The sequence below is a fragment of the Sciurus vulgaris genome, assembly GCF_902686455.1.
Source record: "Sciurus vulgaris genome assembly, chromosome: 8".
NCBI lineage: Eukaryota > Metazoa > Chordata > Mammalia > Rodentia > Sciuridae > Sciurus > Sciurus vulgaris.
The window spans coordinates 22,929,789-22,953,058 of NC_136468.1; the positions used below are offsets into that span (position 1 = coordinate 22,929,789).

A 23,270-nucleotide genomic window follows, 5' to 3' on the forward strand; every position below is an offset into this window, starting at 1 on the left:
CTTCCTGGGCACTGAGCCAGTGCAAAGAGCCCCCTCCCCAACTTCTCCACCAAGAAGTGCACACCCAAGTCTGGCTCTCGTGACCAGTGGGTCTCCCCCTCCCTAGTCCATCCCTCTGCAGACGGGCTACAGCTTCCATGGGCCTAGGTCTGAAGGTGTTGAAGCAGGCGTGCCCAGAAACTCTAAGGGACAGCTGGTGCTGAAAGTCACACTGCCCAGGGCCAGTCAGGCTTCTCTTGCCTGTCATCAGGTTGTCCTTACACTTGTTCCACAAAGAGGCAGACCCTTCCCCAAGTGGAGAAGGCCCTTCCACAGGGACTTGAAGCCACACTGCACATCCACAAAGCACCTGACCCTGGCACGCCTCTTTGTAGGGACAATAGGGCAGGGAGCATCTGTACATTTTCTTTTTGCTGGCCTTGTATATTCCCTTCCCACCCCCACCCCACAAAAGAACTCTATTTCTTAACCCATGCTATGTGGCCTTGTAGAATGTGTACTGAGTCCAATCCAAATGGGACCTCGCTGTGTGGCTGTGGTGACCATGACAGGACACCTCACAGAGCCGGTTGGCAGCAGTAGTTGGGAGGGAATTCCAGGCCCAGACCCCCAATCTGCTACACTATTATGACTTACTCTACGTAGACACATGTCACAGTCATGTAGACGTAGCCTAGAGGAGTAGGTTATTTAATATTTGAGGCTCCTTAATGGGGACTATTGACACAGGGGTAGTATTTGAAATACTCTCATGGAAACCCAGCTTAAGAGGCAGCTGCATACAAGCTTTCCACCCAACTTGATTTCTGATCAACACTACAACTTTTGTTAATTAGTGTAACGGATGTTAGAAAATATTTTCACTGCTGAAGTGAGTGCAGTTTCAAGATGCGTGTGTTGGGTAAACATATTTGCAAACATTCTCATCAAGTGTAAGTGGGCTGTGAGAAGTCACCGAAGCCAGTAGTCATGCCCTCTGAAATGGCACCTCAGTTCCTAGGGCTCCATCCAGTGCTTAGGGAGGATCGTCACCTGATCCCAACAAGAAGGTTAAGGTTATCTTCTTCTGCTCAGGTATTTCTTCATCCACTCAAGTATGCCAAGCACTTAACACAAGAATCAGGGAGCTGAGACGTCATGGAGTTTACATGAGTGGCTTTTATGACCCTTGTTGTGTGACTATCTGCTGATAAACTTTTGTGCATATAACAATTCATTTTGGAATTTACTTTCACTGGAACATACCATGATGTATAAAGTTTAGCAAGGGCGGAAGGAGAAGCCTATACCCCTCACCTATCTCTACATAAGTAAGTAGCTGACATTAAGCAAAAATGCTGAGTGACCTAATGGCCTGAGTAATTTGCGATGCCATTCCTAGCTCTTTCCACTAAACTATTCTTCCCCCATATGCTCTCATGCATCGTCCCCCTTAATGAACAGAGTCAGGATTCCAAATCATTTTAACAAGCTAGAACACGGACTTCAGGCATCAAAATGGAATTTCACAGAGGTAAATGTGAAGTCCCATAGTGAAGGTCACAATATCAATTACAAAATTATAGGGTAGGAGGAAAGAGCGGGTTTGCGGCAGACTTGCATCAGAATCTCTGCACAACAGTTTAATAGATACACAGTCAACAGTGAGGATGCCCAGAAAAAACTATTAAGTGTTCAGATGACATCTGCAGATCAAGGGAGAGAGTAATTTCACAGCATTCTGCCCTGGTCAAACCATATCTGGAATGTGATGATAAATTCTAGGTTCCATATTTTAAAAGTCATTTTGACAAATGAGATTATATCCAGAGGAGAGTGACCAGGAGGATAAGGAGTCCTAAAATTATATATCCCATTTAAACAAAAAAACTGGTGTTCAATCCTAACACTGGGGGGGAAAAAAGCACTTAAGATTTATCCTGGAGAAAAGACAACAAAGAGAAGATATATTTGAACATCAAATAGCTGAGGATTTATTGTAGGAGAATGTTTTGTAGACTAGGGAGTAAAAGATTATCCAATAGACTAGAGAACTAGAAACATTGAGGAGTGTCCAGCAATGGAAAGCATTGACTATGAGATCATTGCTTCCTTATGCAGCAGGAATTGCCATTACTGTCATCATTATCACCATCAACACCACCACCACCACCACTACCACCATCCTCTACATCACCACCATCAACACCACCACCACCACTACCACCATCCTCAACATCTCCATCATCAACACCAACACCACCACTACTAACTCCATCCTCAACATCTCCACCATCAACACCACCACCACCACTACCACCATTTTCAACATCTCCACCATCAATACCACCACCACCACCACTACTACCACCATCCTCAACATCTCCACCATCAACACCACCACCACCACTACTACCACCATCCTCAACATCTCCACCATCAACACCACCACCACCACTACCACCATCCTCAACATCTCCATCATCAACACCAACACCACCACTACTAACTCCATCCTCAACATCTCCACCATCAACACCACCACCACCACTACCACCATCCTCAACATCTCCATCATCAACACCAACACCACCACTACTAACTCCATCCTCAACATCTCCACCATCAACACCACCACCACCACTACCACCATCCTCAACATCTCCACCATCAACACCACCACCACCACTACCACCACCATCCTCAACATCTCCACCATCAACACCACCACCACCACTACCACCATCCTCAACATCTCCACCATCAACATCACCACCAACAACAATATTACCACCACCATCATCACCAGTGCCACCACAAACAGTGATATTAGGACTAAGACAAGTTAACTAATTCACCCATAGCATGTCATTCATTTTTTAAAAAGAAGAAAAGTCACTTCCAACAATAACATTGTATTATTTTCAATTATCCAAGAAGTTCTTTCTCCTCTTCTCTTGACTGAAATGAAAAGAAGGTGAGCCAGAGGTCCACCCAAGACCTTACATTGCTGCTTCTCCATTATAGCACTTGGTAAGATCTTGGCTTTTAATATTAGACTAACTCTTTAGAGCCCAATCTCCCATTCTACTACTTATCAGTCTTGTGACCTAGGGCAAGTTACTTGGCCCCTCCAATCATTACCTTCTCATGTGTAAATTAGGGCTCATGAAAATAATTTCCTCACAGAGTTGATATGTGGATTAGCTGAGGTAAGGCACATACATCAGCACTAAGTTGCTGACACACAGTAAACTTGATAAACGTTAGCCAATCACTGCCCACCTTTAACATGAGGGGCACTGAGGTCACAGTGCAGGACAAGGTTCTGACCCACACAGACCCAGCTGTAAAAATCCCTCTTCCAGAAAGGTGACCTCAAACAAATGACTGAGGGAAAAACTTTTGTGAATTGTGCACAGGACAGGAAGCCTCAAGGGGAACAAATTTCCACTTCAGCTATTCAACTTCTAAGTGTACTCTTCCTGACACACCTACATCCAAGGCCTCCTCAAGATTTTCTCTTTCCCACTTTGCAAAAGAAAAACACCTTTTCTCTCCCTTGCAGAATCTCACTATGATGCATCATCCCTACATGCAGAAACCCAAGACACCAAACGGAAGAGCAATTTTGAAACACTGCTTGGTGAGAAAATAAATGATTCCATTTCCTCTGTGCAAGTCATGTGATTGCTCAATTCTTTGTTTTCCACGAAATTAGAGGAGTTGCTAACTGATAGGTTGCTGAAAGCAATTTTTGATAGATCCTGATGCAACTTGAGGCTTAAAAAGTTAGAAGAAAGTTAAGGAATTGAATAACAGGTAGAATAAAACTCATTCCTCCACCTGTGCTCTTATTTATGTGAACAAAGTTATTCAGTGCTAACATCTATAAAAATGAAAAATAAGAGCCAAATGTAGACCAAATCCTGTCTCATTCAAGCAGTAAGCAATATTTGTCCATGGTTACCTGACCCAAGGCATCAGTCTGATTCACCTTATGAAATGATGCATTTCCATTTTCAAATTATTTATCAAAATGTATGTTATTTTGATTGATAGGACATTAAAAATAATTGCAAAAATAACTCAATCCAGAAAAAAATGTGTTCAACTTACAGGGATTTATGATCATAGGAAATAAAATTTAATTTCATAAACATGTTTGTATTGCTATGAAGTAGGAGAGGATGATCAATAAAACACTTTTAAAGGCAAATTATTACATCAGGACAAAATTATTTCGGAAGAAGAGGTACAGAAAAATGAGTTAGAAGAGAAAAATGATGCCAAGTTTCAAACTTTAATGAAGTTGCATTTGCATTTTTTTTAACAAGAGGTGGTAGGGATGTGTTAGCTTCGCATTACCATAACAAAACACTTGGAAAAATAACTTCAAGGAGGGAAGTTTTTGTCATTTTGTTGTGAGTGTGTGTTGTTGTTGTTTGGTTTTTTTGGCTTATGGCTTCAGAGGATTCAGTCCATAATTGGCTGGCTCCATTGTTTTGGGCCTAAGATGAGTCAGAACATCATGGAGGAAGGCAATGGTAGAGGAACGCTGCTCACCTCTGGCAGCCAAGAAACAAAGAGAGAGAAAGGGGCCAGGAAGAAGAACTACCCTTCCAGGGCACACCCTCAGGGACCTGCTTCCTCCAACCAGGCCCCAACTCCCAAAGTCTCCACCACCTTGCACTAATGCCATCGATTAAGGATCCATCAGTGGATTAATCCACTGATGAGGTCGGAATCTTCCTGATCCAAGCACTTCCCAAAAATCCCCACCTTTAGACATTGCTGCACCTGGGACCAAGCCTTCAGCACTTGAGTCCGTAGGAGACATTCCAGATCCAAACCATAAGAGTAGGAAATCATTAAGAAATTTAGATTACATTGAACGTATCTCTAAAAGTGATGGAACCATTTTATTTTTAAATGAAAATATTGCAAATATGTTGAAAATGATCTTCTGCAATTCTTTCCATTTATTTTTTTAAATGTTTTTAAGACATATTTCAAAATATGATGTTTTCCAAATTCTTCTAATTGAAAGAAGGTAAAAACTGAGAGAGAGAATAACCATTTCATTCAAAGAGACTATCTACAAATAATCACAATCCATTCTGCTGTTCTTTTCCCTTCTCCCCTTTCACACAAGCATAATTGCTATTCAGTAAAAAAAGAGTTTGAAAAACTAGATTCCAACAAGATGGAGACAAAATCAGCTAAAAATACTGAAAAAAAAAAAAATGACAGAAAAAAAAAAAAAATAAGGAGGAATTCCCAAGTGCCAGGAACCAAGAGAAAAGAAATCTGAGGCTGCAGGCTCAGAGCAATCCTAGGGCTGCTCAGTGAAGCTGAGGCAGTTCCTCGGCCCCGTCACATCTGAGCTGCTCATCTCAGTACCCAGGAGCTTCCTCTACCCGAGAGCAGGAAATGAGATTTCCTAAGTGAGGAGTGGGCACTAAGATCCCCACGGAAGGGCAAAACTCTCCAAGAGACGGGACCTCAATAATAGGATTGATTTAGTCATCTGTTTCAGTACTGTGACTAAAAGGATCTGACCGGCACAATTATAGAGGAGGAAAAGTTTTATTTGAGGGCTCGTGGTTTCAGACGTCTTAGTCCATAGAAGGCTGACTCCATTCCTTGGTGCTCCAGGTGAGGCAGAACATCATCGCAGAGGGAAGCAGCTCACATGATGTTCAGAAAGCAGTCTCCACTCTCCAGATACAAAATAGATACCCATAGCCATGCACCCAATGAACCATTTCTGCCAGCCACACCCCACCTGCCTCTAGTCACTACTCAGTTAGTCCCACCAGGAATTAATTCAATGATTAGGTTAAGACTCTTGCAACCCAGTCATTTCTCCTCTGAACCTTCTTGCACTGTCTCACATGTGAGCTTTTGGGGAACACCTCACAGCCAAACCATAACAAGGATGGATAAGAAAAATTCACTTGCTCATAGAGGGAAGGCTACAGGGAAACTTACCTGTTCCTTCCGGGTTTATCAGAGCTGTCTTCCTCCACACCAGGTCTATGACTCACAAGCGTTTGGGGTTTGGAATTATAGTACCTGTGAATCTGGGGATCCCAAGTAGAGAAATTGACATAAAAATTGATCTATGACAAGAAAGGAAAGGGAGGGTAGGCAACCAGGAAGTAGCACACGCAAAACTACCTGGAAGTAACATGCACATAATCCCCAGGAAAAGCCCACCAAAGAGAAGAGAGATCACAATCCAAATTACTCAAAACCAGAACAAAAGGCAGCACACAAGACAAACAGGGTATGAGAACCCCCAAAATTTGACATATAGGAAAACTTGATAGAGATTGTAAAATAAGAATATTTAAGCAGTAGGCATGGTGGCTGTGATCCCAGTGGCTTGGAAAGCTGAGGCAGGAGGATTGCATGTTCAAAGTCAGCAACTTAGCAAGGCCCCAAGCAACTCGGAGAGACCCTGTCTCTAAATAACACACACACACACACACACACACACACACACACACACACACACACACTCGTACACATATATTGGAATTATAATACCTGTGAATATATATATACATTTTAAAGAAATAAAAGTAGAATACACACCATGAAAGAAAGAAGAATGAGCCGTTTGGGAAAAGATCCAAAGAGATAGCTCAGTCAGTAGAGTGCTTGCCTCTCAAGCACAAGGCCCTGAGTTCGATCCCCAGCACAGCAAAAAAACAAAAAAAAACTCAAACTCCAGTAATGAGAAATGCCTTTTCGCTGCCTTGTCTTTCATGCATTAGGACCTGAGGCCAGACAGGGCACCCAGAAGGTCTAGAGAACCTGCAACCAGTTGCTGTAAGCCTGATTGTGTTGTCCATCTAAAGACTGCCCCGCAAGAGGATCTCAAGTTCAAAGTCAGCCTCGGAAACTTAGCGAGGTCCTAAGCAACTTAGTAAGACCCTGTCTCAAAATAAAAAAGTAAAAAGCACTGAAGATGTGGCTCAGTGGTTAAGCACCCTTGGGTACTCTGGTACCAAAAACAAATTGCCCACAGGAGAACATTGTCATTCTGCACCTGGGAGCAAAGCCCTTTCTATAAATGACCCCAGGGCATTTCCTTCCAAATAGCTACCTTGGTTGTCTTCAGAGTGAATAAGAAAATCAACAGGTCCTGTTTTGCCTTGTTTTAAAGCTCAATCCAGCCTGTACTTGCAGTGGCTTGGAAGGCTGAGGTAAGAGGACCGAAAGTTTGAAGCCAGCCTCAGCAATTTAGCAAGACACTGTCTCAAAATAAAAATTAAGTGTTGAGAATGCAGCTCAGTGGTAGAGCACCCTGGGTACCGTCCCTGGTACCACAGCATACATGCAAACGAACAAGCAGAGCAATATTGCAAAGAACATGCTAAGGCTTGTTCCCTGAGGCCTCTGTTGCCAATGAGGGTGACTTCCTACCTAAGCCAGTGATTTGGGGACTCCAGAGGGGTCTTCACTGAACCCTTAGCTCATCTGACCCAAAATTAACTTGAAGGTCAATGACATGGGGCCAAAGGATAACCATTTCCCCAGCAAGAACAGGTGCAGCTCTGTGGTTTAAAGCCCAGACTCTGGCTTCAGAGAGACCTGGATCTTGGCTCTGCTACTTCCTGTTCATGTGACCTCAGGTAAATGACTTAGCCACTCCTTACCCCAGGTGCTTCATCTATAAAACAAGATAACCATAGTTACCCCTAGGGATTCTCTGAGGAGTAAATGAGATGGTACACAGAAAATACCCGGCTCAGTGTCTACACGTAGTGTTAGTAGGAACTTGATAAATGTTACTTCCCTTCGCTTGCCTTCTTCCCACGGGTAGGTACAAGTGAAGATTTAAACAAGGAAAAATGATGCTGCAGAAAAAAGTTATGTACAGAGAGGAAATGCAGAGACCACAGGAGGACTGGACCAGGTAGATCGAAGAATGAACAGCAGCCACACTGGGAAAAAACGTAGCCCATTTTATCAAGGCAGTGCGGGGTCTTGGGAGTTCCAAGACCCCCGGTTCCCCTTCTGCTCAAACTTAATTCCACTCAGGTGTGGCTGGCTGTGTTTTTCTGTAAACCGTGCTAATGCAAACCATGTAAGAAGCTCCTGGCTCCATCCCTGCTGGGGTTGTCCTTGCCAGATTCCTGAGCCCTGGCTGCACCAGCCCTTGATGTGGTAGGAGGGGGAAGGGGGGTGGTCTTTCTTTTGTTCTCCAGAGTCCAAGTATGGGTTCTCAGCAGCTGTCTTGGCTGACCTGGCCTTGCCCCTGTCTGGCTGGACCTGGGAACTCACTCACGGTCTCCAGTCTCACTGGCCTCTCTATTGGGCTTCAGACCTGCCTGGCTTTCAGGCTTCATCCTATCTGCCCAGATTCTCACTCCTGCTTCTTCCTAAATGGACCTACCCATTGCGTGCCTGAGCCCTGGGATAACACGTGGCAACTCAGACCAACTAGAAGCCAGTAGTTAAGGCTGGGGAGATAGCTCAGTTGGTAGAGTGCTTGCCTTGCAAGCACAAGGCCCTGGGTTCAATGCCCAGCACTGAAAAAAAAAAAAATTTTTTTTTTTTTTAAATCCAACCCTAGAATCCAACAGTGGCCCTGTAGGGTAAAAGGAGTTCAAGGGAATGACAAAGACAAGCTCTGGCTGCCTCCCCTAAGGACCAGCATGGGCTGAAACAATGATTCTGGAGGGCAATTTGTCAATTTCAAGTAAAGCCAAAGATGTGCACACCCATCACCCACAAGATCTCTTTGTATCTAACTAGACTGCAGTTAACAGCCCATGAATATCAGTAGCTTCGGACAATGCCCAGGCATGGTGCACATGCTTGTAATCCCAGCTACTTAGGAGACTGAGGTAAAAGGATCACAAGTTTGAGGCCAAGTTTGAGGCCAGCCCGGGCAACTTAGCAAGACCCTGTACTGAAATAACATAAAAGGGGTGGGGCTATAGCTCAGTGGTAGAGCACTAGCCTAGCACATGCAAGGTACTGGGTTCAGTCCCCACTACTGCAAAAAATAAATAAATAAATAGACAACTAAAGCAACAAAGGTCCATTTCTACCTCCTACTACCTGTCCCAGCTCCCCTGGGGTCTCTCAGCCTGTCCTCACTGATGGAGCCTCCTCATCTGCAACTTCAGCTGTCACGGAAGCATGGGGAAGGGATGGGTGAGCTGCTCACAGGCTTGTAGGGGCTTCAAATGCTCACACTGGCCAAAGCAAGTGCATGGATACATTGACTTTTTTTTTTTTTTTTTTTTTTTCAATACAGGGGGGATGCTTCTATCATCAAGAAGAAAGGGAACTCCAAGCTTAGGCGCTCACCTTGGGTTGCCCAGACAGCTGGCAAATCAGTGCTAGGGAACTTACCCCTACTCCCAAGGGAGGGACAGTTCCCAAGCTCAGTTAACTGTATGGTTACCCTCCCCCAGCAGAGGAGAGTGGAACATTCCATAAGCCTTGAGCTCCTTAAACAAATCAGATAAAGCCAGTACCCCATATCCAGACTGCTCAGCACCAAGCATCTGCGTCTTCCCTTCCACGAAAGTCACTCTCTGATACTTCCCTCCAAACATGGGAACTGACAACGTGGAGGAGCCTCCCACTGGAATGACCCTGTGCTCTCCCAGAGGTGATGGGGAAAGACACTGCCTGCATCTCTGTCTTGCTGAGTCTGCTCTTGGGAGTGTCCCCCCATGTTTTTAATAATGCCTATTTCTTTAGGCATGTCTTAGAATGTTGTAAAATTCATTCAACCCAAAGCATTACCAATATCAGACCTAGCACAAGAGCCAGAGCTAGGAAGAAAAGAAGCAGAAGCATTAGTGAATGGTGCTAATGATACCCTCAGTCTACCTGTAATGGTTTGGATGTGAGGTGTCCCCCAAAAGCTCACATGTGAGATGATGCAAGGAGGTTCAAAGGAGAAACGATTGGGTTGTAAGAGTCTTAACCCAATCAGTGAATTAGTCCCCTGAGGGATTAACTGAGTGGTCAATGGAAGCCTGGTAGGGTGTGGCTGGAAGAGGCAGGGCACTGGGGGCGTGGCTATGGGGTATATATTTTGTATCTGGAGAGTGGAGTCTGTCTCTCTGCTTCCTGATCATCATGTGAGCTGCTTCCCCCTGCCACACTCTTTCACCATGATGTTCTTTCTGCCTCATCTCGAGCCCCGAGGAATGGAGCCTGCTGTCTGCGGACTGAGACCTCTGAAACCATGAGCCCGCAAATAAACTTTTCCTCCTCTACAATTGTTCTGGACAGGTCCTTTTAGTCACAACAGTGAAAAAGCTGACTAAAACACTATCCTTATCCAAAATCCAGTATTTGATTGACTCTTCTTCCTGCATACAAAATATACTCTGCCTTTCTCCAAGGGAGACAGCTCAAGAAGCCCATCCCAGACAACACCAAGTTCAATGCCCAAGATATTCACTTTTGCACAGTAATTTCTCCAAGAGAGTGATGGATAGTTATCTCTACGTAGGGTATACCTTCATCAGGACACTGAAAAGACAAATTATCTTCTCTAGCCTTCTGATATTTAATAAGGACACCTACAGCAGGAAAACACCAAAAAATACTCCCATTCAGAAAAGAAAATAATGGGACATTATGGGTACTAATCCATAGCAGATCCAAAATCACAGTCTCCCCCAGGGAGTAGATCCTGATTCCACCTCTGGAAGGTTCTTCATGGGCCTGACCTTACCCTTCAAGAGATTTATTTTTTCTGTTATCTTCTTGGGCCAAAACCAAACTGGACAGTGGAGATGCAATATCCTTGTAGGCCAAGCATACTTCCTAGAGGACCCAGGAGTTGCTTTAATCAAAGTCTAGATCAGGCCAGGGTTTCTTCCAGAGGTGTCAATCTCTCTCAGCCTTTTACCATTGGATTCCAAGGAACACCAAGTATCCAGTTTCTGTTCACATAAATCTCCCTTTCACTACATTTCTTTACTCTTTTGCCACCACACCAACTCTGGATGTAACTGAAGGCATTGTGGTCCACACCCTTCATCTTTTATCTTGATGCAGCTCATCTAACTGATTCAGTCCAGACCTTGGCCAAAAGACTTCTTCATACATCTGGAGATGTTTTAAGTGATCCTTACTCCCACAGCCTACATTTAATCCTTGCTTACGAACAGTTTTAATTATCCTCTGTCTCCACCAGCATTCTCAATTTTTTAAATTTTTTTTAGTTATCAATGGATCTTTTATTTTATTTATTTATATGTGGTGCTGAGTACAAGCCCAGGGCCTCACGCCAGGCAAGCGCTCTACCCCTGAGCCACAACTCCAGCCCAAGCAGTCTCAATTTTATCTTTTACTCTTTGGGGATGAGAAGCATTTACTTCTTCCAGACCCAAAAGGGTTACACATTGCCCACCTTTTTCTGAACTCATCTCTTTTTTTTAATTATTAATTTTTATTTGCTCTAATGATTTGTATGTGACAGTAGAATGCATTTATACATTTTGATAAATCATACATAAATGGAGTATAATTCCACATTTTTCTGATTGTACATATTGTAGGATTGTTATCAGTCATGCAGTCATATATGTATGCCAGGTAATAATGTCTGTTTCACTCCACTATCCTTCTTACCCCCATACCCCTTCCCCTCCCTTCACTCCCCTCTACCTAATATAAAGTAACTCTTTTCCTCCCTAGTGCCACCCCCCATTGTGAATTAGCATCCGCATATCAGAGAAAACATTGGACCTTTGGTTTTTCGGGTTTGGCTTATTTCACTTAGCATGATATTCTCCAGTTCCATCCATTTACCTGCAAATGCCATAATTTCATTCTTCTTTAAAACTGAGTAATATTCCATCATATATATATATCACATTTTCTTTATCCATTCATACATAGGTTGGTTCCATAGTTTAGCTATTGTGATTTGAGCTTCCATAAACATTGATGTGTCTGTTCACTGTAGTATGCTGATTTTTTTTGGGGGGGGGCGGGTGCTGGGGATCGAACCTAGGGCCTTGGGCTTGCAAGGCAAGAACTCTACCAACTGAACTATCTCCCCAGCCCCAGTATGCTGATTTTAAGTCCTTTGGGTATAAACTGAGGAGTGGGATAGCTGGGTGAAATGGTGGTTCCTTTCCAAGTTTTCTGAGAAATCTCCATACTACTTTCCATAATAGTTGTACCATTTTGCATTCCCACCAACAATGTATGAGTGAACATTTTTCCCCACATCCTCACCAACACTTATTGTTGCTTGTATTCTTCATAATTGCCATTCTGATTGGAGTAAGAGGAAATCTTAGAGTAGTTTTGGTTTGCAATTTTCTTTTTTTTTTTTTTTTGGTGCTGGGGATTGAACCCAGGGCCTTATGCATGCAAGGCAAGCACTCTACCAACTGAGCTATAGCCCCAGCCCTGATTTGCAATTTTCTAACTGCCAGAGATGTTGAACATTTTTTCATTTATCTGTTGATCACCTATATATCTTCTTCTGTGAGGTGTCTGTTCATCTCCTTAGCCCATTTATTGATTGGGCTATTTGATTTTTTGGTGTTAGATTTTCTGAGTTCTTTATATGTCCTAAGAGATTAATGTTTTATCTGAGGTACGTGTGATAAAGATTTTTCGCCCAATCTGTAGGCTGTCTCCTCACATTACTGATTGTTTCTTTTGCTGAGAAGAATCTTTTTAGTTTGAATCCATCCCATTTATTGATTCTTGATTTAATTTCTTGCACTTTAGGGGTCCTGTTAAGGAAGTCAGATCCTAGGTGAAGAGCTGGGCCTACTTCTTCTTCTAGTAGCTGTAGGGTCTCTGTTCTAGTGCCTAAGTCTTTGATCCACTTGGAGTTGAGTCTGAACTCATCTCTTTCTTCTAATACCTCTGTTTAGAGAAACTAACCTACTCAATCATTATTCCACTTTCCATCCTCTTTCCCTTAATCTACAAGTTCATTAGGTAAATGATCAGGCTCCCAAATTCCTGTAAATGCATTTTTTACAAAAAGTTCCTCCACTGCATAATGTGGGTGATCCTTTCTCCAGCCTTTGGTCCATTTCCCAGGCACATCCCACAGCTCCTGTGGCCCCACTACCATAGGCAGGCATTAGTCATGGAGTCCCCTCCTTGGGGACTGATCTGGGTTCTAGACAGGCTACAAACCTCATGCTGACTTAACAAAATAACCTCAATCTCGGGGGTTAAAATCAGGGCCAATTTCTTCCTTGCACTACAAATCCAGCTCAGGGTGGCTAGGGGCTCAGCTCCACTCTGCTCTCACTGCAAGGCGCAGCTGGCAGAGGCTCACGATCCGGAGTAATGCTGGTCATGGGGCAGAAGGGAGGAGGAGGAGAATCCCATGCTAGGTCTCAACCGTATCCACACATGGTGGCTCGTGCCACTGCTCTTACACTGGCCACAGACAGAAAGTTATCTGGCTGGGTCTAAACTCAAGGGAACAGGCGGTATGAGTCTTGTGCCCAGCAAGCAGGAAGAGAAATGGAAATATATGTGCCTGGAAAACATCACCAGTGATCACTCCACTCTAGATATGCAACTAGAGAGGCTCCCATGTTTGTGAACAGAAAGACTAACTACAACTAGGGTTTTGGGGGAAGGGGATTGGTGTTTTTGGTTTTGGGGTTTTTTTTGTTTTTGTTTTTGTTTTGTTTTGGGGGGTTTTTTGGTACTGGAAATTGAACTCAGGGGCATTCGACCACTGAGCCACATCCCCAGACCTATTTTGTAGTTTATTTAGAGACAGGGTCTCACTGAGTTGCTTAGCGCCTCACTTTTGCTGATGCTGGCTTTGAATTCTCCATTCTCCTGTCTCAGCCTCAGGATTATGGGCATGTGCCACTGCACCAGACACAAGTAGGGTTCTTGGGCTGGGGAGATAGCTCAGTAGGTAGAGTGTTTGCCTTGCATGCACATGGCCCTGAGTTTGATCCCCAGCACCACAAAAAAAAAAAAAAAAAAAAAAAAAAAAAAAAAGTAGGGTTCTTGATACATAGTTTTTAATAGCCAGAAGGAGCAGGGGACAACCTACCTGTACATTATTAGGAGGATTGATTTTTTAAATTGTGTTAGGTTCATATAATGAAATATTTTTAATCATATAAATGAAAAACTAAAGCTACAAGCATCAACATGTCCAAATCTTAAAAAAAAAAAAAATTAACATTGAGCCCAACATGGTGGCACAGGCCTATAATCCCAGTGGCTTGGGAGGTTGATGCAGAAGGATCGTGAGTTCAAAGCCAGCCTCAGCAATTTAGCAAGGCCCTAAGCAACTTAGTGAGACCCTGTCTCTAAATAAAATATGAAATGGGCTAGGAATGTGGCTCAGTGATTAAGTGCCCCTGGGTTCAATCCCCAGCACAAAAATACACACACACACACACACACACACACATAAACATTTAGTAAAAAGGGCCATTTGCAGAATACGACATGATGCTATTTGTGTAAATTTTTAAACATGTGGCATTCTCTCATGCTGTTTATGGAGGTATACGTAACTTGAGTTAAACAAGCAGGACTCATGGGTATAATCAGAAAGCAGTTTTATCGTTCCCTATTAATGTTCCTTTAAATTTATTTGGTTAAGCACATCATCCCTTGCCCCAGAATGAATCTGAGACAGCTCTAGTCAATAGATAATGTCCTCCACTCAATTAATAATGTCTTTGTGTAATAATCATAATTTTATTTGAACACTCCCTTTATCAGCCCATTATTGCCATAATAATGCTACATAATCAACGCCCCCCAAGTTCAGGGGCACACAGAAGCATGCATCGACTTCCAGCTTACAAGTCCAGGTGTCGGCCAGCGGCTTCGTGGCGAAGAGCGAGTGTGGCCACAGCGTTCCTAGTGAAGAAGCCGTCTACTGGGCCACGCTCCCCTGATGGCAGAAGTGCCAGAGGGAAGTCTCCAGTGCAAGCACAGTGCCAGCCTGCATTCACAGGACATCGGCCACATGCCCCTGGCAAGTCTCCCTGCCACGCCCAGTGCCCATGGGGGGGGGGGGCGTGTACTCTGCCATCTCGGGTGGCAGAGAGGGAATGTCCACAAAATCAGAAGTCCCTCTCCTACGGTGCAACTCAGGCCAGCCACAGACGAGCCACCCAGTGGGGAAGAGGCTGGGCTCTCCCTCCTTGTCCAACTCCTCACAGGAGAAAGGGAGACAGAAGAGTAAGGAGCAGGAACCTTCTTACCTGACCAACAGTGGCGCCACAGCCCCCAGGCCAGGAATGGCCACAGGTGACTCCAGTGAACACTTCCTGGTCGGCCAGGGTCTTCACGGATCTGCAAGTTCCAGTGACCTGATGTCAGCCAATGCATGCCCTGTCTATCTGGGCCCCGACTCCTTCCTTGGCCCTGAGCATCTGAAAGGACAGGGAGCCCCCCAGGAAACCACTTCTTCCTACCCCACCTTCGAGGCCTCTGGTCAGCCAGTGACCACCTTTAGATCTCTCCAGTGAGGGTCTGACTCCAGCCCTGAGCACCCCAAAGAGGAAAGGATGCTCCTAGACATTCAGGTTGGTGAAGCCAAGCCCTTGTCCCTGAGCTGCAGAAGGGTGGCCCTGGCAGGCCAGAGGGCAACAAGGTGCCCATCATGCCAGAGGGCCTGAAATCCGGGTGGGCCAGCACTGAGGTGAACCAAGACACAGCGACCGGGCATCCCCAGGCAGCCCGCCTAAGGCCAGTGCATGTCCCTGCTGCAGAAGCCTGCCTCACTCAGCACCCGATCCAGACCCCCAACATCCACCATCCCACCACCTCAAGCTGCAGCTTCTCCACCAGAGGCGGGAAAACGGAAGTGGGGAAGACCCGAATGGAATTGCAGGGCTAACCAAACCCTGATTAGCATCAATTTCCACCACTAGCAGTCACCCAAGTACCATATAAACCCCTAGACCAGAAACTAGGAGTTCTGTTCTTTTCACATTTCAATAAATCCTGCTCACACTGACGCATCCTTATCAGTGGATTCCATTCTTTGTACTCATGGGAGAACCCAAAAAGAAGAAATTGGCCGGAGTCTGCTGTAGCAAGCGAGGCACAGCCCACCACCACAAAGACCTGCAACGCGTCCCCAGGCTGCAGAGACCTCAGGCGCCAGCAGAACTGGAAAAACTCCAGGTTTACTGGGAGTTAGGCCCCTCGCAGCCCTCACTTTGGAGAATGGTGCCTGTAACGTGGACCCCAGAGCAGCCGCTGACAATGATCCTAAAGACCCTTGAGTGGCTCTCCCTGGTTAAGGATTCTGCGGCGGCTTCGCCCCTCATCTGTGGCCCGAGTGCCCCAATGGAAGCACCTGACCTACCAGCAGACACACAAACCTGTTTGTATTTGTGCAATAAAAACAGGAGCACCAAAGAAATGCTCCAGCTTCCAGATGGTCACTATGCCCCTGAGCAGAGGGGCTGCGGATGGGTGATGACGGAACGGAACCCAGGACTTTACGCATGCTCAGCACACACTCTACCACTGAGCTCCTCCCCAGCCCTGGACGGTAAATTTTTGGTGTCAACTTGGCTGGGCCACCGCACCCACATCTTTCATTAAACATTATTCAGATGTTTTGCGAAGGCATTTTTATATGAGATTAATGTTTTAATCAGTAGGCTTCGGGTAAAGCACACTGGCAGCCTCTGTCATGTGGGCAGGCCTCATCCAATCAGTGTAGGACCTGAAAAGAATAGCCTGACCTGCCCCAAGCAAGAGGACATTCTACCAACAGACTGCCTTTGACCTTGAAGGCTTCCCTGGTTGCCAGCATGCTGTCCGTTCTGAAGGTTCTGAATTTACCAGCTTCCACAACTAGATGAGCCAGTTGTTTGAGATAGAAGATAGATAGACAGACGGACGGACACACACGTGTGCGCCCACAGATTTTTCTGTCTCTCTGAGGACCTCAACTAATGCAAGGACTTCACAACAGAGGTCAAGGCAGAGCAAGAAGGGTATTATAGCAGTACAAGTTTTCTTCTTTTTCTTTTCTTTTTCTGTTAAAACCTACACAGGCAGTTCCTGCCTTTTGCCACAGTGCATTTTATCCCGAAGTCAGGTTATGTTGCTCTTGGCCAATGACAGCTTTGAGACAAATGCATTCCTGGAAACTACATTGTAAATCCAATTGTCATAAAGCAAATTGGGCCTTCCCATGGAAACAATGTTACATTGAATGATAGCAGTAGGAATAACACCCTGCACTTGCCGCACAACTTTGAGCTCAAAAAATGACTTTCATATACACTGCTGCATTTAATTCTGGAAGACTGGCTATATATCCTCTTCATTGGTCAGAAGAAATTGAGGCTCAGAAAAGCACTTTGGTAAGGTCATACAGCTCATAAGGGGCAGAGAGAGCACAGTGGTGCACACCTGTAATTCCAGCAATTCAGGAGGCTGAGGAAGAGGTTCGCAAGTTTGAGGCCAGCCTCAGCAAAACTTAGGTCCTAAGCAACTTAGTGACACCCTGTCTCAAAATAAAAAGGACTAGGGGTGTAGTTCAGTGGTAAAGCACCTTGGGTTCAATCCCCAGTGATAGACAAATAAATAAATAAATAAATAAATAAATAAATAAATAAATAAATAAATAAATAAGGGGCTGAGCCAGGACTCACTCCTTAAACACACAAGGTCTCCATCTAACTCCAATTAGAGTGACTATTATCAAGAACACAAGCAATAATAAGGGTTGGCGTGGAAATGGGGAAAAAGGCACACTCATACATTGCTGGTGGAGTTGCAAATTGGTGCAGCCACTCTGGAAAGCAGTATGGAGATTCCTCAGAAAACTGGGACACTTTGTCCAGCTATCCCACTCCTTTGTTTATACACAAAGGGCTTAAAATCAGCATACTACAGTGATGCAGCCACATCACTGTTCATAGCTGCTCAATTCACAATAGCTAGATTGTGGAACCAAACTACATGCCCTTCAATTGGTGAATGGATATAGAAACTGTGGTATATATACACAACAGAATATTACTCAGCCATAAAGAAAAATGAAATTATGGCATTTGCTGGTAAATGGATGGAGTTGGAGAATATCATGCTAAGTGAAATAGGCCAAGCCCAAAAAACCAAAGGCCAAATGTTTTCTCTGATAAGTGGATGATGACACATAACGAGGGGAGAGGTGGTGGGGGCGGATGGTAAGAGAAGAATGGAGGAACTTTGGATCGTGTAGAGGGAAGTAGGGTGGGGGGAGGAAAGATAGTGGACTGAGACTGACATCATTACCCTATGTATGAATATGATTACACAAATGGTGTGAATCTACATTGTGTACAACCATAAAAATGAAAAGTTGTACCCCATTTGTGTACAATGAATCCAAATGCAGTCTGTAAAACTGAAAAAAAAAAAAGTTTAAAAACACACACACACACACACAAGGTCTCAGCTTCAGTCGGACAATGCACACAATGAAATGCACAGCCAAATGCAAAGATTCCAGAAGCCTCCACAATTGTTTAAAAATTATAAAACTTTACTCCTAAGTCACCTAAGAAGAGCAAATGAGCATACTGATTACTCAAGAGACCTTTGAACTGTAAAGCAGACATATAATGAATGATAACCAGCCCTCTCCCGCAGAAAGCCACTTACCTTACCTAAAACGGGTGCGCTCTGCCACCACCCATCCTGAACACTTGATGAGCTGTCATTAACTCCACCAAGGGAAACACAACATTGCCTGGGGACCACCCCCCAAAATCTGTGCACCTTCCAGCCCTTTTTAAGTACCCCCTTGCATTCCTTTGATTTCTCTGAAAACAAAATTTAAATTCGTAATGTTATGAGAGAGACTCCCTCCCACCTGGGGGCAGGGTGCCACCCAAAGGAGTTTTCCATCTTGCCAGAAAACATGACCGAGGCCTCCAACTGCTCTGCCCCATCTCTGCAGGCTGCTTTGCTGACTCGAAGACCTGCCTGCTTCCTCCTCTGTCTCCCCCACCCCATCCCTTTTCCATCTCTTCAGATTCAACCAGGGCTCAAGCTCTGTAGGGGCCCTGTCCCTGGTGGACAGGAAATAAAGTAGGCCTTTGGGGGCACAGTGCAGGATCCACCTTGCCATCTGTTGCTCCCTGCTTTGTCCCACCTCCCTGTAGACTTCTCTCTACCCCCATTTGGAGGAAATGACCATCTTGTTCTTCTGGCTCCACAAGACTGGGGCGTCAGGATGTCCTTGCCTACTTGAACCTGCAGTGGTCCTTGGCTAGATGTGGCTTCCCTGCAGAGCACCAGCCAACTGGACCAGGACGACAATCATCATTGCTCCCTGCTCCCTGGGGCTGTCCAGGCTTACTGACTCTTGGCTCTGGACAGCCTCCCTTGAGCAAAGTGCCCATGGGTGATAACCCCTCAACACCTCAGGCCATCACTTGCCCTCACTCCCAGTTCCTGTAACATCAAAGGGTGGAGCGTCATCCCAGGAGCCAGGGAAGGCACCTTCTGCCCCATATATCATGTCTGGAATCAAAAGGCCTAGGCAATGACTCAAAGCAGCAGCAGGAGGGGAAGAGAGGGGACTCCAGAGTCGGGAGCTACAGAAACCTAAAAAGTAGCCACACAAAGTTTGGGTGTAAACCACCAGCCCCCTACCCAGGTTCAAGGGCACAAGGAACCCAGCTGCTTGACCTCTCAAGCAACCTCAGATTTGTATCCCTGAGGTTCATGCGAATTTCCCCCATAGTAAGAGAAGAACCAGGGAACTTGGTGACTAGTGTAGAGGGTCACCTGTGTGGCTTCCCTGGGCTCCTGAGCTGTGAGGGTTCTTGCAGCAGGGCTGGGATTGGTCTAATCTACACTTCTGAAATCAGAACCATGCGTGCAGAAAACTGACCCCAGCTGAGGCATGAAGCATACCAACTGCTAGTGTTACTGTAACAGCACCCCTGAGGAGTCCTGGGTGCTGCGTGCCAGTCTGCCAGCATTGTGCACGAGAAGCAATGAGATGAATGATCTGTACCTGGTCTCAGATACATGCTTAAAGTTGGTATCTCCATACAGGAGGAAAATTCTAGATCAGTATTTCTCAAAGTGAGCCTTACACAGCTCAGCATTAAGCAAAGCACCAACCTTTTTTTTTTGGGCCTTGAACCCAGGGCCTTGTGCTTGTAAGGCAAGCACTCTACCAACTGAGCTATATCCCCAGCCCAGCATTCTATTTCAGGAATAATATAACCAGCCTGTCACTCGGCCTAGTACATCCCCAGTTTTAAAACTCAAAATTCCACAGCGGCACACACCTGTGATCCCAGCTACCCGGGAGGCAGAGGATTGCAAGTTCAAGGCCAGCTTGAGCAATTTAGGGAGACCCTGTTCTCAACATAAAAAATGAAAAGGGCTGGGGATGGCGCTCGGTGGTGGAACAGCCCTGGGTTCAATACCCAGTATCACAAAAAGAACACACACAACTCAAAATCCCATGTTCCAGGAATTCCCCAAGTCCTGGGAAAACCAGAATTATAAATTACCAAAATGACATCTACATGCAATTAAAGATCAACAGGGCACAAATGTGCAGTGTTAGGAACAAAGCACAGAGCCGAATGGCTCCCAAGTGGGACACGCCCCCCCTCCCCCCGCCCCCCCAGCAGGGCTTTCTCCAGTTGCTTCCATGCAGAGGGCTCAGGGAATCATAGTTCTGCTGCAGGGTGGTAACTGCCCTCACAACGCCAGTCCTGGTTTCCTGGTAAGTCAGAAAGCATTTCCACGTTGGCCCAAAGTTTCTGTTTCCTGCTCCCCTCCCATACTATTTTTAGGTCCAGCAGACATTTCCTGCCTTGCCTGTCCCACCCACCTCGTGTCTCTCCCAGCCTCTGCTATCAGGGTGCATGTAGGGTGATCTTGAAGTATTTGACTCTCCCAGTCAGAGACCCTGGTGTCCAGGGAAGAGTTTCGCCCTCCACAGGTGGCACAGCTGCTACCAGCTCCTACTTGTTGCATCCACCCAGACGTAGTTTCTTCCATTGTTTCCCTTTTAAACTTTAAAAGAGTGTACTCCCATTTCCTCGGGCCTGGCAGTACCAAGCTCTCCGTGTCTTTATGCATCTGCCAGCTCTGCAACCTTAAAGGCAGATATGTGGTGCATGGCCGTTGCTGTGACTGACCCCGCATGATGGCAGAGCTTCAGGCCTGAAAGGCCATCTCTAACACCATTTGGGGGACTTTTTTTGTTTGTGACAGTTTTGGGGATTGAACCCAGGCTTCATGCTAGGCAAGCACTGTGCCACTGAGCAGGACCCCTAGCCTGTTTTTCAAACTCTTCTTGTCATTAAACCTTACAGTCATCTTGTGAGGTAGCAAGAATCTTTTTCTCAAGCGAGAAACCTGAAACTCAGAAGAGTAAAAAGTTTACCCCAATCACACAGCAGAGGGTCATCCCCAAACCCAGATGAAAGTCTCTACATCCACATTTCTCAGTCTTTTCACTTTAGAAATTGGCCTCCCAAGGAGGTCTTTTAGTTATTTTCCCCTAATACTCCCTCCATCGTGAAATTGTAATACCACAGATAAATAGTATATCTGTGTATGCACTGGATCTGGATCTGTGGTCAATACATAAAGAGTGAGATTTTCCACTCTTCAAGGACCAATTTCAGCTAGCACATGACTATTCTCCCAGCAACTTGAGCTGAGGCAGGAGGATCACAAGTTCCAGGCCAGCTGGGGAAACTTAGGGAGATCCTGTCTCAAAAAATAAAAAGGGCTGGGGATGGGGCTCAGTGGTAGAGCACCCCTGGGTTCAATCCCCAATACCAAAAAATAACTTCATCCCACTGGCGTGCCTATGACCCTGGTCAAAATGCCAGCAACATTTAAAGTCAGACCAATTTGATCACCTTGCATAGCATTCAGGTGAATCCTCTCAGTTGAGAGAAAGAGGTATTTCCCAAACTGATGCCTCTGGAACTGGAGTATGGAGAGGTGGTCACCAAAAGTGCTCTGTGGCCAAATACATCTGGGGAATGCTGGAGGCAATACATCCACCTCCTGGATATCCAAGTATCTATAAAGAAAACCTGTTGCCAGGCGCAGTGGCACATGCCTGCAATCCCAGGGCTCAGGAGGCTGAGGCAGGAGAATTGCAAGTTCAAAGTCAGCCTCAGCAACTTAGCAAAGCCCTGTCTCAAAATAAAAAGCCCTGGAGATGTGCCTCAGTAGTTAAGCAATCCCCAATACCAAAAAAAAAATGTTTGTTTTTAACATGTTTCAACATGTCCTAATTTAAGGTGATCATAGACTCAATTTCTTCCCTTTTTCTCCTCTCTCTCTCTCTCCATTTGAAATTAATGGTTATCAATTAATATTATAAATTACTTTGAGCTAATGTTCCAAACTACCATAGAATTGCTTTGTTTGCCAAGGTGAGCCTTCCGTTTAAGTTGGCCTGTTTATTCTTCTTGCTGGTGAGTGATGGAGACAGTATGACTGACAATCCCTAGAGGCCACAGAGGGTCCCAGCCACTATGAGCTGTTCTAACCAGAACTGCAGGAAAAGAAAGGTATGATGTGGTTTAAACCCTGGCTTGTTTAGTAAAAAGACATGGCCGCCTTAGTGCCAGAGAATGAGGCTGCCCCCGGCAGACCCTCCAGGGTCTGTGTGGAGACTCCTGCTACCTAGTGACAGCCGTAGCAACTTGGTCCACAAACAAGAAGAGCTGCAGTCCCCCACCCCCTGGCCGGTCAGCAGGAGTGCCTGGCTGCTTTGAGAGCCAGTCAACTCCATGAAACCACCAGTCTGTCAGCTTGAAATCTGTTGCCTTTCCTCCACTCTCCAGTCATGTTCCAGAGAAGGACCACAAAACTAGTCTTCGGGAGCATTATGGAAATCTGACGCCCAGGTCCAGACCTGACTTGCTGGATCAACTTCTCAGAGCATCGCGATATGCCTCTCACACGGATGGGTCAGATGAGACCTGAATTTGTGTAGCCCTGAGCCACCCAGGGGACTGTGGGTCCTGCCGCAGCCTGCTGGAGCATTTGTCCTGAAGTGGCCTCAGCCACTGGGGGGCGGTATGGGTTTTAGTCACCTCTTGGTCCCCAGAGTGGAGCACAGTGCCCCGAGCACACTGAGCGTTCGGTTCGTGCTGGTTGCACCAGCAACCCAAGTTCAAGTTCATGAACAGGTCATCACATGAGGAGAGTCACCAAAACATTCAGCTGTGTCCACAGGGCTAGGGCCAGATCTGGGCAGGAGGCATCCGGTGCCGAAACCAGCAGTGCACCTGTACAGCACGCCCCACACTGGTCGCCCTGTTTGCCCGGAT

At 45.6% G+C, this 23,270-nt stretch overlaps 1 pseudogene across 1 annotated transcript in view; it reads right to left on the bottom strand.

The window, feature by feature from the left end:
• LOC306667520 (mitochondrial nicotinamide adenine dinucleotide transporter SLC25A51-like) overlaps window positions 1-23,270 on the bottom strand; it is a 132,021-nt pseudogene that overhangs the window by 108,268 nt on the left and 483 nt on the right. The window lies entirely within an intron of this gene.